Source organism: Aotus nancymaae, unplaced genomic scaffold, assembly GCF_030222135.1.
Source record: "Aotus nancymaae isolate 86718 unplaced genomic scaffold, 86718_ANA_hifiasm-v0.15.2.pri h1tg000108l, whole genome shotgun sequence".
NCBI lineage: Eukaryota > Metazoa > Chordata > Mammalia > Primates > Aotidae > Aotus > Aotus nancymaae.
This window is the reverse complement of record NW_026988523.1, coordinates 3,474,951-3,493,525: the sequence shown is the minus strand read 5'-3', so window position 1 is coordinate 3,493,525 and position 18,575 is coordinate 3,474,951. Positions and strand designations below refer to the sequence as shown.

The 18,575-nt window shown below is 33.6% G+C and overlaps 1 long non-coding RNA gene and 1 other non-coding gene across 7 annotated transcripts in view; both read left to right on the top strand.

Annotated features, from left to right (window-relative positions):
* The window catches only part of LOC105711706 (uncharacterized), a 285,757-nt gene that overhangs the window by 186,679 nt on the left and 80,503 nt on the right, over window positions 1-18,575 (top strand). For all 6 annotated transcript variants that reach the window (XR_010340352.1, XR_010340355.1, XR_010340353.1 and 3 more), the window contains 2 exons: window positions 1,774-1,865; window positions 6,216-6,286. This is a non-coding gene — a long non-coding RNA (uncharacterized LOC105711706). The remainder of the gene's footprint in view (window positions 1-1,773; window positions 1,866-6,215; window positions 6,287-18,575) is intronic.
* LOC135272436 (U6 spliceosomal RNA) lies at window positions 18,381-18,483 on the top strand. The gene has a single exon (XR_010340577.1). It is a non-coding gene; the product is annotated as a U6 spliceosomal RNA (small nuclear RNA).

Below are 18,575 nucleotides of genomic sequence, written 5' to 3'. Positions count from 1 at the left end.
CAATTTACTCTGCTTCCATTCCAGAGGAAATAAAAATAACTATTATTTATTGAGTACTGAACATTGGCTAACTGTAATATTGCACACTTTTAAATTATGTCACTTAATCATAACTAGAATCCTAAAAGTTAAGTGATTTTCTTTTATATATATATATTATACTTTAAGTTCTGGGGTACATGTGCAGAATGTGCAGGTTTGTTACATAGGTATGCATGTGCCCTGGTGGTTTGCTGCATCCATCACCCTGTCATCTACCTAAGAATTTTCTTAACATTTTATTGATCATTCAATGCCTTGCCTAAGCCAGTGAGAAAATGAAATAAAAGGACCACACTCCTTTAGGTATGTTTTCAGCAAGGATGCCCTAAGGCTAATGGGAGTATATGGGGAAGAAGGACCCCTTTGTTTTTCTTTTATCAATTGTTATTCATTTAGATAATGTTTGTTTTTTAAGTTGAAGAAATAAGAGCTAGTGTTTGGTAGCACAGTAAGGTGACTAGTTAACAAATTTTTTGTGTGTTTCAAAATAACTAGAAAAGTAGAATTGAAATGGTCCTAACCCCCCCATAAAAGATAAATGCTTGAGGTAACGAATCAGTTACCCTGATTTGATTATAACATATGGTATGCTTGTATCAATGATTCATATGTACTCCATAAATATGTACAACTATTATGTACATACAGATGTACAACTATTATATACATAAAAATAAAAAATTTCAGAAAGAGCCAAAGAATGAAGTTTGCATCTGTCACAACATTTTAATTTTACATGAGGGTGTAACTCACTAAAAATGAAAATAAAAATACTTTTCAGTAGGGAAACACATTAATTTTAAAAAATAGCTTACTATAAAACACAAGCATTGTGATTATCATTGAAAACCATTTGATTGCCACAAATGAAAATTAAGTAGTGAATAAAAACCAAGTAGCATTTTATACGTTAAATAAATGAAAATAGGACCATTTCAAGTTTAAAGGCAATAGGTCAAACATTGTAGAAGATGACAAGAGTTAAATCTTAGGTCTAGAAAATGGTTCAAGAACCTCTCTTCTTTTCACTATGAGGGCTTCAGAGAGAGACAAAGACATCTAAACAAAAAATATCTACTCAACCTCCTTTTAGAAAAGTTGCATTGATGATAGCTTTACTTGTAAAGATTTGGTGATGACTTTGCCTATTATAATATGATATTCTGCAAAAATCAGATGGTAATTGAGTTGTCTTCCTAGCTTGAAGCAAGTTATGTTCTTGATTTCAGTATTGATAAGGAGACTTAAATAGGAAAATGAATATCCCAGTGATCTAATTGAATCTCAGACATTATTTATTTTTTCTTTTATTACTTTGGTGGGTCAACCGAATGTGAGTAAAATAATGATAAATTTATTTTATAAACACGGAAATATTCATTTATTTATCTTAACTTGGCTCTGAACCTTTCTGCTACTTCCACCAACGTCAGCTAAATCAAGGATGGTTCATTTGAAGAGGTTCCATTTGATGCAATAGATATTTATTTGTGACCCGTATCTCATCCTGTGAGAATTCCCCCATTTAGGGGAAAGGCATATTTCCTGCTCCTGGTGTTTCCTCTTATGTGCAGGGTGTGCATTAATGCAACACTTGTGGCCTCTCTCCATCCTTTTGCTCACTCCTGGAAGGGCAGCAGTAGAGGGGGCAGGAAGTAGTAACTCAGCTGATTGGTGATCTTGAGGAGAATTGGAGATGCTTAGCCCTATATTTTCTTTTCTCCTTCTTAGAAAAGCAATGTTCACGGGATACATGTTCCTGCCAAAGAGGAAAACGGGTCCCAGTCCAGTGCTGCAAATGAATACATTACTACAATTTTAAGGTAAAGACCAACTATCTAATTTTTAGGACCCAGTGAAGTGAAAATGTGACTCTCTTTGTTTAAAGAACAGGAAAAATATGCCATTAAAGGAACACATAAAGCTTTTCCTTTTTTCCACTTTCACTCTCAACTTATCATGGTGCTTTGTTTGCTATTCATTATCATTCTAAGTAAACTAAAATTTTAAATTATTATTACTATGATTATTTTCATTTATCTTCATATTCTGCAATAATAATTTTAAATACAAATATCAGAGCATTTAACTCCTATGCAAAACCACCAAGATTCTCAATTTGTATTTGTTGTCTTGTTCTTGTGGGGGTGCCTCAAGCTGGCCATACGAGATAAACATTCCAACTAGCAATAGAGAATGGTAGCAAACTAGAAATAAGGGACATTTTCTCAACCTGATTAAAGGGCATCTATTAAAAAACCAACAACACAACTAACATCATTCTCATTGGTGAAAGGCTGAATGTTTTGCCCTTAGGATCAGAAATAAGCAAAAAATGCTTTCTCTCACCACTCCTTTCAACATTGTAATGGGGGTTTTAGCCAAGGGAATTTGTGATAAAATGAAATAAAAGCCAACCAGACTGGAAAGAAAGAAGTAAAAAAAAAAAAACTCTATTTGCAGATTATACAGTCTTATATGTAGACAATCCTAAGTACTTCACCAAAAAACAACTAGAAGTAATAAATGAGTTCAGCAAGTTTTCAGAATATAAGATCAATATACAAAATAGTTATATTTCTATACAGTAGCAATGAACAACTGGAAATGAAATTACGAAAACATATTTGCAGTAGGATTGAAGAGAATAAAATATTAAAGAATAATTTTAACAACAAAGTGCAAGTCTTGTACACTGTACATTGAAAACTACAAAACATGGTTGAAAAAACTTGGAGATATAATAAGTAGAAAAACAGCAACAGCTTAGGTCGAATGTCTCCCCTTCTCACCAGCCACTGGATTGAAACACAAGGCCTTAATCAGGGGGTGGGGCCTGAGAAAATTGATGAAAAACTTCCGTTTCTACAAATGCACAGCCCTATCTCACAGCAGATAGGTTACTCCCAAAAATCTTTAAACCTCTGCACTGGGTAATGCTCAGTGTTTTGATTGGAGTGGGAAAATGGTGGAGATTTGAGAGGTTTACCCCTCCTGAGATGTGGCCTTCTGCTGGTCACCCACCATGCACACCAAGTTGCTGCCAGCTCACAGTGGGAACAGCCACTGCTAAGCCTCTCCAAAAGATGCCATGGATATATGCACTCACTCTTGATTCTTCCCAAGCTCCCATCTAGGCCCCTGCCTGGGTAGGGGGTGGCAGTGGTTATAGAGTGAGGAAGGAGAAGACAGGTGGGCTGGGGCTTGGGAGCAGTCAGATGAGGACTCACTCTGGCAAGAAGGCAGGAGTGGAGACTGGGTATGAGACAAGGCTCCAAACCCCAGAGCATGGTTCTTTGTCACATTGAACTTCACTTGCAAAACACAAATTCAAAGATAAAATTGTTAAGAATTTGAGTGAACTCCCATTCACAATTGCTACAAAGAGAATAAAATTCCTAGGAATATAACTAACAACGGATGTGAAGGACTTCTTCAAGGAGAACTACAAACCACTGCTCAAGGAAATAAGAGAGGACACAAATAGATGGAAAAACATTCCATGCTCATGGTTAGGAAGAATCAATATCATGAAAATGGCCATACTGCCCAAAGTAATTTATAGATTCAATGCTATGTCCATCAAGTTACCAATGACTTTCTTCACAGAATTGGGAAAAAACGCCTTTAACTTCATATGGAACCAAAGAAGAGCCCGCATAGCCAAGACAATCCTAAGCGAGAAAAAAACAAAGCTGGAGGCATCACGCTACCTGACTTCAAACTATATTACAAGGCTACTGTAATCAAAACAGCATGATACTGGTACCAAAACAGAGATACAGACCAATGAAACACAACAGAGGCCTCAAAAAGAACACCACACAACTACAACCATCTGATCTTTGACAAACCAGACAAAAACAAGCAATGGGGAAAGGATTCCCTATTTAATAAATGATATTGGTAAAACTGGGTAGCCATATATAGAAAGCTGAAACTGGATCCTTCCTTACACCTTATACAAAAATCAACTCAAGATGAATTAAAGATTTAAACATGAGATTTAACACCATAAAAACTCTAGAAGAAAACCTAGGCAATACCATCCAGGACATAGGCATGGGCAAGGACTTCATGACCAGTACATCAAAAGCAATGGCAACAAAAGACAAAATTGACAAATGGAATCTAATTAAACTTGAGAGCTTCTGCACAGCAAAAGAAACAATCATTAGAGTAAACTGGCAATCAAGAGAATGGAAAAAATTTTTTGCAATCTACCCATCTGACAAAGGGCTAATATCCAGAATCTACAAAGAACTTAAGCAAATTTACAAGAAAAAAACAAACAACCCCACCAAGAAGTGGGCAAAGGATATGAACAGACACTTCTCGAAGACATTAATGCATCTAACAAACATATGGAATAAATGCTCATCATCACTGATCATTAGAGAAATGCAAATTAAAACTGCAATGAGATACCACCTCATGCCAGTTAGAATGGCGATCATTAAAAAATCTGGAGATAACAGATGCTGGAGAGGATGTGGAGAAATAGGAACACTTTTACACTATTGGTGGGAGTGTAAATTAATTCAACCATTGTGGAAGACAGTGTGGCAATTCCTCAAGGATCTAGAAATAGAAATACCATTTGACTCAGCAATCCCATTACTGGGTATATACCCAAAGGATTATAAATCATTCTATTATAAAGATTCATGCACACGTATGTTTATTGTGGCACTGTTCACAATAGCAAAGACTTGGAACCAACCCAAATGCCCATCAATGACAGACTGGATAAAGAAAATGTGGCACATATACACCATGGAATACTATGCAGCCATAAAAAGGATGAGTTCATGTCCTTTGCTGGGACATGGATGAAACCGGAAACCATCATTCTCAGCAAACTGAACAAGAACAGAAAACCAAGCCCCGCATGTTCTCACTCATAAGTGGGTGTTGAACAATGAGAACACACAGACACAAGGAGGGAAACATCACACAATGGGGCTCGGCGAGGAATAGCTGGGGTTAAGGCGATTGGGGAGGGATAGTTTTAGGAGACATACCTAATGTAGATGATGGGGCAATGGATGCAGCAAACCACCACCATGGCATGTGTATACCTATGTAACAAACCTGCACAATCTGCACATGTACCCTAGAACTTAAAGTATAATAAATAAATTTTAAAATCATAATAAATAAAGAATTTTAACAATGTAACCATGGAACATTTAATCCTAACTGTGGGACTCTTAGCATGAGGCCCCATGCCACCAGATTGCATGTCTGCAAAGCCAACCCTGTCTAGGATTCAATACTGGGAAGTTCACTTGCCCATGAATTTAAGTTACTACTTTAATATTGGCTTTACGTTAATGCAGGTGATAGTTTGCCCCCATTTGATCTGCTATTTTGTCTTACTTCTCAGTTGGTTCAGATTTTTGGCAGAGATGGAGACTCCTCTAAGATTCTAACTTCGCCTACCTAATTTTTGCTTTTGGAAGGAAATACAGAGAAAGCAACAATTAGGTCATATATATCTTGAGGTCATGTTATGTGCTTACAAGAGGTAGTATTAACCAGTAGTTAAAAACATGGGCTTCGGAATCAAAACAAATTTGGTCTCAACTTCGAGTTCTGTCAATTTTAGTTGATGCTTCCTAGCAAATTATCTCCCTTCCTTTGCCGCATTCATAAAATGACGTGACAGTAGTACTTACTTCTAAGTATTGTGAAGATTAATGAGATAATGTAAGAAAGCATTTGGCATACACAAGCAATCAACAGTGCTTGTTTTATTATTTAATCAACTTAATATAAACTATTCTAGCCAGATTAAAGGTCTTCTAAGACATACTGTTTACTAAAAACCACAGAAGGGTAATATTAACATGTAAGGGACAGAGTTCCAAAACATTTAATGACACTGAATAATCAATACTTTGGATGTTTCCCTCCAAGTCCCTGGCCAGCTCTCTAAATATTCATGATGAAGTACCATGAAGCAGAAAGTGCCTACCCTTAGCTATAAGCGTAACTACATTCATTCATCAAAGACAATTTTAAAAGTGTTCAAATCTATTGTCAACTTATGTTTAAAATTCTATCTAATGCTATAAAGTAGATTAATATTTTAAAAGTTTAAATTACAATGATTTTTGCTAATAAGTTTATTTTCTTTCTTGTGTTTCTTTGTTTACGCTGTCATCTAGAAGTCCCAACTATTCCCAAAGAATTGTTTCCTCTGGTTCTTCCCAGGAAGCTAAGAAACATGTATTTTAAGGTAAGTATTATTATGTAGTGATATTGTAGTATAGTGGCCTCTGAGGGAAAGGTAGTCTAATAACAAGCCCAGCACTACTTCCTAGTTTTTCCGTGATATTAGGCAAGTTCTTCAACTTTTTTGAACCGTATTTTCCTCATTTATAAAATGAAAATTATACCAATACCTCACAGAGTTGTTAAGAAGAGTAAATGTAATTATATATGTATATATATCATTATGTATAGTATTATAAATATTTATATAGTATCATATATACACATGTATGCTATTATTACTATTCCACTGCTTGTTTTCACTAATGTCTCAAGGTTTCTATGTGCTTTAAACATACAAGAACAGAAAAACAAACACCGCATATTTTCACTCATAGGCAGGTGATGAACAATGAGAATACTTGGGCACAGGGAAGAGAACAACATTCACTGGGCTACGTCGGGGGGCGGAGAGGGGATGGGAGGGACAGTGGGGTGGGGCGGCCTGCGGGGAGGATGGGAAGGGATAACACTGGGATAACACAACACCGGGAGAAATGCCTGATGTAGGCGAAGGGTGGGGAGTTGGAGACAGCAAACCACCATAGCAGGTATGTACCTATGCAACAATCCTGCAGGGTGCAGGATGTACACATGTACCCCAGAGCCCAAAGTACAATTTGAAAAAAAAAGAAATTGATTTTTACTAACACAAATTTTTGCCTAAAATACGTACATTATTGGAACAAAAATATTTGAAAAGTTGCTATCAAACTACTCAGGGATTTGTCATTCAACTGAGAACTTATAATGGAGGAGCCAGGGTATCAAATCTTTGCACTAATTCTCTTGAGCATTAACAGTGCCTTTTATTGTCAGGGAGACAAGATTTAAATGTTATTTTCCTATTGTTCTTAAAATTATAATTAAAAAAAAAATTTTACCAAGCAAAAATGTAGCTACTACCACAAGAAACAATGAAAATAGCTATCATATGTTGTGCAGTTTTTTTTTTTTTTTTTTTTTTTGAGACGGAGTTTCGCTCTTGTTACCCAGGCTAGAGTGCAATGGCGCGATCTCGGCTCACCGCAACCTCCGCCTCCTGGGTTCAGGCAATTCTCCTGCCTCAGCCTCCTGAGTAGCTGGGATTACAGGCACGCGCCACCATGCCCAGCTAATTTTTTGTATTAGTAGAGACGGGGTTTCACCATGTTGACCAGGATGGTCTCGATCTCTTGACCTCGTGATCCACCCGCCTCGGCCTCCCAAAGTGCTGGGATTACAGGCTTGAGCCACCGCGCCCGACCTGTTGTGCAGTTTTAATGTCTGACACCATATTTTGCTCTATACACATTTAAAATGACCCTATAAGTAAAGGTTACAATTTCCATCAAGAAGGTGATAAAATAAAGTTTTATTTGGGTTACAGAAATTGATGAAGATTTCATGGCTGATAAGTGGTAGAATTCAGATTTGAACATAGTTGTGTCTGCTTCCAAAGCAGGCTGTAATGCCCAAGCAATAATTCTGTAAGTAAATTTTTTTCAGTTGTGATTTCTGGTTTCCAGAATTTTCTGTTGTTAAATCAGAATTCTTCTTAGTATTTGAGGTGTATAAAATAAGTCAATGATCAGAGGTCAGCAAAGCTTATATTTAAAAAACTTTGGCTGGGCGCAGTGGCTCTCGCCTGTAATCACAACACTTTGGGAGGCCGAGGCAGGTGGATCATTTGATATCAGGAGATCAAGACCAGCCTGGCCAATGTGATGAAAACCCATCTCTACTAGAAATACAAAAATTAGCCAGGAGATAGTGGCATGCACCTGTAATACCAGCTACTCAGGAGGCTGAGGCAGGAAAATCACTTGAGCCTGGGAAATGGAGGTTGCGGTGAGCCAATACCATGCCAGTGCACTCCAGCCTGGGTGACAGAATGAGACGCTGTCTCAAAACAAAAATGAAAACAAAAAAACTTTAAGAACCCCTATATTATGAACATATATTTGAGCACCTGTGTGAAAAAGGGGAAACTTGTTACTTCCTGAGGCAACAGCATAAATATTACTGTTATTTATCCCAATGAAAATGTATATTTCCATTAATTAAAAGCTTTAAAATGTTTATAAATTAATTATGATTCTGGAATTCCACTTGAGAGTCTCTTTCTTAAGGATATAGTCCACAATACCAAAAATATTATATGCACAAAGGAGTTTATACAGTGTTATTTAAATTTTTAAAGTACATATACATACTAGGCATGCAAGGTTGGCTTAATAGCTGAAAATCAATCAGTATAATACACCATAGTAATAAAGGACAAACACTTCATGTTCATTTCAGTAGACTCAGAATAAGTAGTTGACAAAATTCAAGAAAACATGATATATTCACTCAACAAACCAGGAATAGAAGAAGGTAATTTTTTTAACTGGATAAAAGGTATTTTATAAAGAACCTATAGCTCTTCTAATACTTAATGATGAGAAACTGAATGCTTTCCTCCTAAAATCAGGAAGAAGAGGGTATCTATTCTCATTATTTTAACTCAACACTCTCTTGGAGGTTCCAGCCAAGACAATTATGCAAGAAAAGACATGAAAGGCAATCAGATTAGAAAGGAAGAAGTAGAAACTACCTTTATTTGCAAGTGACATAATCTTGTATATAGAAAATCATAAGTAATCCACAAAAAATTATTTGAACAAATAATTAAGTTCAGCAATGTGGCAGGATACAAGATTGATATTAAAAAATCAATTTTATTTCTGTACACTACCAATGAACACTCTGAAAATAAAATTAAGAAAGCAATGTAATTTATAATAGCTGCAAAAGAATAACATAAGAAAAAAATTAACAAAAAAGTACAAGACATGTACACTGTGCACTGAAAACATAGTTGAAATAAATAAATAAGCAAATGGAAAGGTAGCTCATGTTTATGGATTGGAAGACTTAATAGCAATAAGATGGCAATTGTTCCCAAAGTTGATGTGCAGTTTCAATGCCGTCCTACCAAATTTCAGCTGCCTCTTTTTTTTTTTTTTTTTTTTTTGTAAAAATGGAAAACCTAGTCATAAAATTCATGTGTTCTTGTGTAAGGAATGCAGAATAGCCAAAACAATCTTTAAAAAAGAATTTAAAAATTGGGGTACTCATACTTCATGATTTCAAAATCTGCTATAAATCTACAGTCATTAAAACAGGATATTACTGGCATAAAGATAGATACAGAGATCAATGAAGTACAATTGAGAAGTTAGCAATAAATATTCACATATGGTCAATTGATTCCTAACAAGGGTGACAAAAAATTTAGTAGGCAAAAAAAAAAAAAATAGTTGTTTCAACAAATGGTGCCAGGATAACTTGATGTCCACATGCAAAAGAATGAAATCGAATTTCTATCGCACACAAACATTAACTCAAAATGGATCATACACTTAAATACAAATGTTAAAACTATAAAACATCTCAAAGAATGCAAGTTTGGTTCAATAGCTGGTTGATTAAATGCCTAATAAACAACAGGGCTTATTTAATAGCAGTAAATCTTTTGTGGCCTTTGGCTAGGCAATAGTTTCTTAGGTACCAAAAACAGAAGCAACAAAAGAAAGTAATAGATTACTTGAAATTCATCAAAATTAAAAACATGTTTGCATCAAAGGATACCACCAAGAAAATGCAAAAACAATTCATGAAATGGGAGAAAATATTTGAAAATCATATCTTATTTAAAAATTGTATCCATAATATATAAAGAACTCCTACAGCTCAACAATAAAAAGACAAAAACCATAATTATAAAATAGGCAAGTGATTCGAACAGAAATTTCTTCAACAAGAATATGTAATGGCCAATAAGCACATGAAAAGTTCAGTATCCTTAGTCTTTAGAGAAGTACAAATCAAAACTACAATGAAATACTACTTCAAACCCACTAGGATGACTAAGATTAAAAAGTTATACTGCAGCGATTTTTGGTGAGGATGAGAAGAAATTAGAAGTCTCATGTAGTGCTGATGGAAATATAAAATGGGGCAACTATTTTGAAAACAGTTTGCAGTTCCTCAAAATGCTAAACAGAAAGGGAAAAAAGCTAAACAGAGATTTACTGTTTGACTCAGAAGTTTTATTCTTAGATGTATACACAAGATAAATGAAAATTTATGTACAAAAACTTGTACATGAATGTCAATAGCAGCATGACTCATGATAGACAAAAGGTGGAAACAACCAACATGTCTATCATTTGATTAGTGGATAAACAAAATGTGATATATGTGTACAATGGAATGTCATACAACAATAAAAAAAAAAACCAATGAAATATTAAGACATGCTACAACATTGATGACCCTTGAAACCATGCATAAAGTAAAAGCATCCAATCATCAAAGACCCCACATTGTTTGAATACATTGATGATAAATGCTTAGAACAGGCAAATCCACAGAGAGAGAAAGTAGATTAGTGTTTGCTTGGGGCTAGGGTGGGAAAGGGGAGCAAAAGTGGGAAATTACTGTTGATGTATATGGAATTTCTTTTGGAGGTGTTGGAATGTTGCCAATTAGATTGTGGTGATGATTAACAAAACTTTGTGAATATACTCAAAATGATGGGATTGAAAAAAATGTACTGAGGGAGCATTATTCTCAGCAAGTTCATAGTGTTGGGGTTGCAAAAAATAAATATGATACAGTCTCTGCACCAGATGGAAATTATATATATATATATATTTCATGCTTTTTTTTTTTTAAAAAAAAAGCCCATGCACCAATTTAAATAAATGAACAAGTAAGTCAGAAGACAGGAAACATGTATATGAGAAATCTTCACTGCCACCATTAATCAAAGTGATATAACTTTAAGCAGTAATAAAATACTTTTCTCTTTTAAATAATCAACTAGTACATTTAAATTCTGACACCTTGTTCTTATAATAGTGTGGTGAAACTGCCAACCTCAGGTGCAGCTGATGGCAGTTAAATTAGCATTTTGTAAAAAAGAAATTTGGAAACGTATATCAAGGGCTATAAGTTTTTACACCAGTTGAACTAATAATTCCACTTGTTGTACTCTATCTTGAAGTAATTTGAAGAATGGAGGAAGCTATTTGAGAAGGTAGACCAAAGGAACCCTTATATATATATTATCACATTTAATTCTCTCAATAAATTCATTAGTTATATATTCTTTGCTTCATTTACAAAGAAACTAAAACTCTTCAGAGTTAGAGCCGCTGTCCAAGGTCACACAGCTGGTAAGAGACACAGCTGGGCTTTGATCTCAGATGAGCCAGTACCAAAGCCAATGGACTGTCAACCGCCATGGTAGCTTTCTTTGGGGAAAAACCGTGCTCATAGAAGCGGAGGATCTCACTAAGCCTACCCTATTCTCAGAACAGTTTATCCGTCTGTCAGATGTAGGGAAAGGATGCACTAAATGGTATCTAGCTAGCATTTCTCTTAGTCCTGGGCTTTTTTTTTTTTTTTTTTTTTTTGTCGTGAATAAAACTCAAGGAAAAAAATACAAAAATAAGAATCGTGCAGGAAATATTAGACTTTCTTTATTTCTTCCTTTATCTTTAGGACTTTCAACCAGGCTTACTCTTTGTTTTGGATTTTTATCTTCAGTGTACTGATGTTTTCTTAATCAAGATTAGCTACTTACCATGCTTGTGCTTATGCACTGAAAAAATATATGGTAGTGATTAAATGTATAGGATATATACATATAGAGAGAGATCTCAAAGTTTCTTGTACTATTTTTGAAATTTCTATTCTTGTTTAAAGTAAGTCACATTTAAAGATCAATGTACAGAAAAGCAATTTGACAGATTATGAATGTTTCAAAAATTATATTTACAAGACTAGCATGATAACAGGAAAATAATTGTTTTATTAGTTTAAAAAAGTAGTATACAAATTTTAATATGCAATATTACTATAATTATATACAAAAATGCAAAAAACAATTATAAATTTTTAAAGTGAAAGGAAATAAAATGTGAACATGTCCAGATGTTATGGCTAATAACATAAGCCAGATTTTATTATATTTATTTTATTCTATTTTTCTCTGATTTTCAAGTTTTATGCAATAAGAATGCATTTTCTTTTTTCCCTTTTGGATTTACTTTTTCTTTTACTGAAGTTTAGCCTTTGATGGTGTGAAGTTTTACTACAATATGTTTAGAATGTGAATTTACTTCTAGTTATTTTGCATAGCTTTGGTATTTACTTTAAATATGGGGACTCTTCTTTAAGGCTAAAAAGTTTTCTATGAATATCAATTCATTTAAATATTGTTTTTCCATGTTTCCTTTATTCTCTACCTTTAGAAGTTTTAATAATGAAGCATCTAACTTTATCCTTTGTTTATTCCTGTGTCACTTTGAGAAAATTTCCTGAGTAGTATCGTCCATTTCACTAATATTTTCTCGTACCCTTATATGAGATATTTACTCATCTTTTTGATATTTTTGGTCTAATTATTATATTTTCAATTCCAATAATTCAGTTTTCTTCATTTTTGCTACCCATCTGTCTTTGAGTCATGTCTCTTGGTCTTTATTTCATGACTCGTTTTTCTACTTTATAAGGTTATTATGTCTTGATATATGAGAATCTTAAACATATTATTTTTAAAAATCACTTTTAGATTTCTCTATTATATTCATTTACAGATGTCTCTTGGCTTACGACGGGGTTATGTCCCAAATAAACTTATCATAAATTAAAAATATCCTAAGTCAAAAATACATTTAATACCCCTAACCTATTGAACATCATAGCTCAGTCTAGCCTATCTTAAACATGCTCAGAACGCTTACTTTAGCCTATAGTTGGGCAACATCATCTAATACAAAGTCTATTTTATAATAAAATGTTGAATACTGTACACAGATGGACATTTTGTAGACACAGTGGGATGCAAAAATACAAAACACAATATCAAAACATGCTGCCAACACAGTACACTGTAGAGTAATGGTTGTTTATCCATGTGATGATGTGGCTGCCTGGAAGCTGTGACTCACTGTCACTGCCGAGCATCACAAGAGAGTACTGTACTGCATATTGCTAGCCCAGGGAAAGATCAAAATTCAGAATTCAAAGTATGATTTCTACTGAATATGTGTTGCTTTCATACCATCATAAAGTCAAAAAATTGCAAGTCAAACCATCGTAAGTCAGAGACTGTAGTTGAGAAGGAAGACATCACTTGATTACTGAGTATGTTGGCTGCAAATATTAGTTTTTTCATATGCTTTAGAATTTTAGTTTGTGAGTTAATCTTAAATAAAAGTTTGAATTTGTTTTGTTTCTATGAGGGCATTTTGGTTTGTTTTTTAGTCTGCCACTAGATTTGTGCAGCCTCCTATTTCTCACAGCAAGCCTGGCTCTCATGCTTTGCCATGTGTGGAACTTGTTATGTTCCCCATTACCTCATAGGAGTCCAATTTCTTTCAGACTGTTTCTTGTTCCAAAGCCTGCCAGACCCTTGTCTTCTTCTCTAGCTTATTGCTTTGCTCTTTATTCCCTATCAGATCAGCAAATATATTTAACATTGTTTAATTTTTTAACCATGTTTTATGCCTTTTAAATATACACAAATACAAATCTTTCACTGCTAAGCCTTTGGACTAGAGAAGAAATTTAAAGCGTGACTTCAAAGCTCCATCCTGATTATAAGTGCATTTATTATTTTTTCTTTTGTTTTTAGTTTGTAATCATGAAATTTTAGAAATATATAAAGGTTCAGAAAATACTATATTCTCCATAAACCCTTCACCTAGTTTATTTATTTATTTATTATTATACTTTGTTTGCAACTTTTGCATAAATCTAAAATTATTTCAAAATAAAATCCTGATTTAAAAAACAAATGAAAAAGAAAATATTCCCCAGTATACCACCACCAATATAAAACAGACGTTAACTTTTGGCCATATTTGCTTTAGATCTTCCTTTTATTTTTTGAAAAGTAAACTATTTCAAATGATTCTGAAATTCACTTGTTCTTTTCCTCTCTTCTCCCAAAGGTAATTGTTATTTTATACTTGACATTTATAATTCTTGTGTACTTAATATACACATGTGAAACACACATTCCTATATGTACACATACATGTTTCTGTGTCTTTAACAAAGATGTAGTGGTGTTTTCTCATGTTTGAAAAGTTTGCAATAAAAAATATTTGGTATAAATGTAAAAATCTACCTTATTGTGACTTGAGTTTTCAGTATCATGTCAGGTTCATTTATGTTGACATTTACCTAATTAGATGGTTTAAATTACTGCAATACATTACTCAATTGTATATACATGGTTCACATTTCCCTAATGCAGAACAGTTAGGTTGTTTTTGCTTTGTTGATGTTGTAAATTGAACTAAAAACAATCATCCTAGAGCTTGTTTCCTTGCACATACGTGTGAGAGCTTCTCTAGGAGAGACATAAGAAGTAGTCTTTCTGAATATTGATATGTTCAACTTAAATGAATGTTGCAGTTTCTTCTCAAGGTCATTGTATCAATGTAGAGTTCTATAGTCATGTACTGGGGTTTCCATTTCTCTATATCTTCACCATCATTTGGTGTTATCAGACATTAATTTAGTCATTATGATGGTCATTTAATATTGTCTACTTATTTGTAATTGTAATTTCCCTGATTTCTAATCAGGTTGAACTTTTTAAAATATGTTTCATGGCCATTTTGGTTTCCTGCTTCTGTGAATTGTTTTTTCAAACCCTTCACTCATTTTTCTCTTAAATTTTAATTTTTTCTTTTTAATCTGTATTAGCTAATTATATATTCTGAATATAAATATTTTGTCAGTGTGACAGTCAGTAGTGCTGCTCACTGATACCCAGTTCTCCTTTCTTTTTGGCACATGAAAGATTTAATTTCCTGGTTCCCTTAGGAATAGATGAATCCATCTGACTAGTTCCGCCAAATGAATTATGAATAGAAGTGACGTAGGTAAATTCTAGGTTACAACATTTAACTGCCAGTGTGAATCCTTGAAAATTTTATTTCCCTCTTTTATGCTCTTACCAATGCCCAAGATGTGGGTGCTCCATCAGCCTGGGTCTCTGTGTAAATTAAAATGCCCACTGCTGATTCAGTGAGATGTAGCATGACCAAGATAAAAACTTTTATTGTTTCAAGCCACTGAAATTTTGGTGTTATGTCATAACCTAGCCTATCGTGATGAATACAATTGCAAATTGGTTATATGTGTTGCAAATACATATAGCAACACATATGTATTTAGCAAATTGGTTATATGTGTTGCAAATTGGTTTTATGCGTTGCAAATAACTTTTAGCAAATTGGTTATATGTGTTGCAAATAACTTCTGTTCATTGGTTTTACATTTTTGTCTTTTATTTTAATGTAATTACATTTATCAATCATTTATAATTTTTGCCTTTTATGTCTTATTTTGTAAATTCTGTTCAAAGACATATTTTAACCTAATATTTTTAAAGTTTTCATGTTTTGAAATATACTTTTGTGTGTAATACAAAGTAAGACACTAATTTTGTTTTATACATAGATGAATAACTTTGTAAGCTCTATTTATGAAACAGTAAAGTTTTCTTCCCCCTGCTTTGTCTGTTTGTCAATCCTGCACCTTTACTTCACTCTTAGATTTTTTTTTTAGTGAAAGTCTCTGAATGATAAATTCTGTTTTTGACTGGAAATATTTTTACTTTGCTTTCACTCTTAAGTGGATAATTTAGTGAGTATATAGAATTTTAGATAGAGAGTTATTTCCCATCAGTGTTTTAAAAATATTATTGCATTGTCTTCTGACCTTTATTGTTGTTACTAAATAGCCTGTTCTCATTTCTATGGCTGTTACTTTATAGGTAATCTATCTTTTCAGTCTGGTTGCTTCAAAGGTTTGGTCTTTAGTATTCTGCAAATTCACTACAACATTCACAAGTGTAGATTTATTTTTCTTCCCCTGTTAAAATTTTTGTAAATCTTAAATAGGAGGATTCATTTGTAAATTAATTCTAGAAACTTTAAAAACACTATCCCTTTTATATGTTCTCTTCATCATTTCCTTACTCTGTACTTCTAGACTCCAATCAAGTAAATGTTGGGTCTTCTTGACTTTATTATACATAATTTTTGTCCTACTATTTTTCATTGTGTTAATTTTTTTGAAATTTTCTTATTTCTAATGTTTACTAATTTCTCTTCAGAGACTTCTGATCTGTTTAAACTATTTACTAATATTTAATTTTAATAATGTAAAAATTGTTGAAGTAAATCTTTTTTAAAATATTTCAGTTTCTTTTTATGTCCTATTCACTTATTTGACTTCATTTTGTATGCTTTTAGCAAATCACTTTAAATTCATATTGTTAATAAATTATCTCAGATACTTGAAGATTCCCATCTGGCATTTTTGTCATGTTTGCTAACTATCATTCATGGCATATTCTTTCTCTCAATGTTCTGTAATTTTTAATAGAAACTTTCCTTTAAATTGGGTAGGTTTTTTTCTCTGTCAATCTTTTTTACCTATGGGTGAAATTCCAAATTGGTTTTATGTTTGCATCTGCCAATGACCCAGGAGTATCACCAGACACAGGCCAATTTTGCTGTTATTTTATAAGCTTAGGGTTTCCTAGATCAAGTAGGCCATGCAACTTTAAATCTCAGACACCTGCCGAAGAGAGTACCATGTTTATAAGTTATCAGGAGACATCCTTTCATTCTCCTCTAAAAACCCAAATAGTGGTATATAAACTTCCTTGCCATGTCTGTATATCATTGTTAGGTAGGTTTTTAAATTTTGTTTTATTTTTTCCATTCTACACTTTAATTAAAGGTACAACCTTTTCAGATGCTGGATCTGTGTAGATGGTCTTTGTTCTAACTCTCTACTTTCCATGCTCTCAAGGCATCACCATCTGTGTCTGTAGGTCAATAGAAACTGTCCCCTAGTTTAATGACAGACATACCTCATAAACACGTATTCTACCATTTTTTTCTTCTTCACTTGTTTTCACTCTGCTCTTTGAGTCTGAAACCTGAGACTTGCCCATTCTGAGCTATAACTAAAAAAGAATGTTTGCTATATTTTATCCAGCATTTCTAGATTTTTATCTTAGAAAGGTATACATACAGACTATACAATACATCAGTTTACTAGAACTGTAAGTATATTATCCAGCTATTTAAAAATATATATTTTAAGTTGAGAAAAAGGAGAAATGTGCATGAATTTCATTTTGTGTTTATTCTAAAAGCAAAAGGGTAATGCTTTCCTGGCCTACTTATTTCTGACCATATTTATCTTTCATAAAATTTACACAGACATAGCTAAGCTATTTCATTTCCTACTGTTAAAATAATTTCCAAAGCTTTGAATTTACCAGTGTAAAGACAATTTATAGAATACAATCACTGAATCTTACTCTATGTTGATACCCTAAGGGTGCCTAAGTTAAGATCTCCCTGTTACCAGTTATGTAATCTTAAACTAGTAATTTTTATATAGGAATAAATATCATACCCCAAATCGTTGTTGAAAGGGATAAATGAAATAAGAAAGTAGTATACTTATTTCAATGCCAGCTCATAGTAAGCACTATGCCGAGTTCTATTATAAATAAAAGATGACAATAATAATAATAGCATTGAATTTGTATTTGGTCACCAAATTCCAGATGACCCTGAAACACCAACCACATTTGATTCAAAACAGATCTTTTGTGGCATCTAATTATCTACACATTTTAATAAAAATCTCAGCTCAGCTGTCATTGTGAGGTATAAGAAGATCAAGCTCTGTGCTTTGGCATGCTTTCTAAGGTTAGGCTGAAATGCTAAATTATACCATTATGTATGTAACTCTGGAATTTTTTTAAGTGTTTAAATTAATATAAGGGTAAACACTGAGCATGGCACCTGGTGCTTTGTGGGCCTATGTCAGTTTTCTTCCTATCATTATTATTGGGCCTATGTCAGTTTTCTTCCTATCATTATTATTTCAAGTCTTTCCACAAATCTGGAAGAAAAGAATGGAATGCCAAGGCTTGGAAAGTGTCTGCCACGTAAGTGTCAAGATTGCTGGATGACTGCTCGCTTTGGCAGCGCATATACTAAAATTGGAACGATACAGAGAAGATTAGCATGGCTCCTGTGCAAGGATGACACACAAATTCGTGAAGAGTTCCATATTTTTCCATGACCAAGTAGGATTCATCCCAGGGATGCAAGGCTGGTTCAACATATGCAAGTCTGTAAACATAATTCACCACATAAAGAGAACCAAAG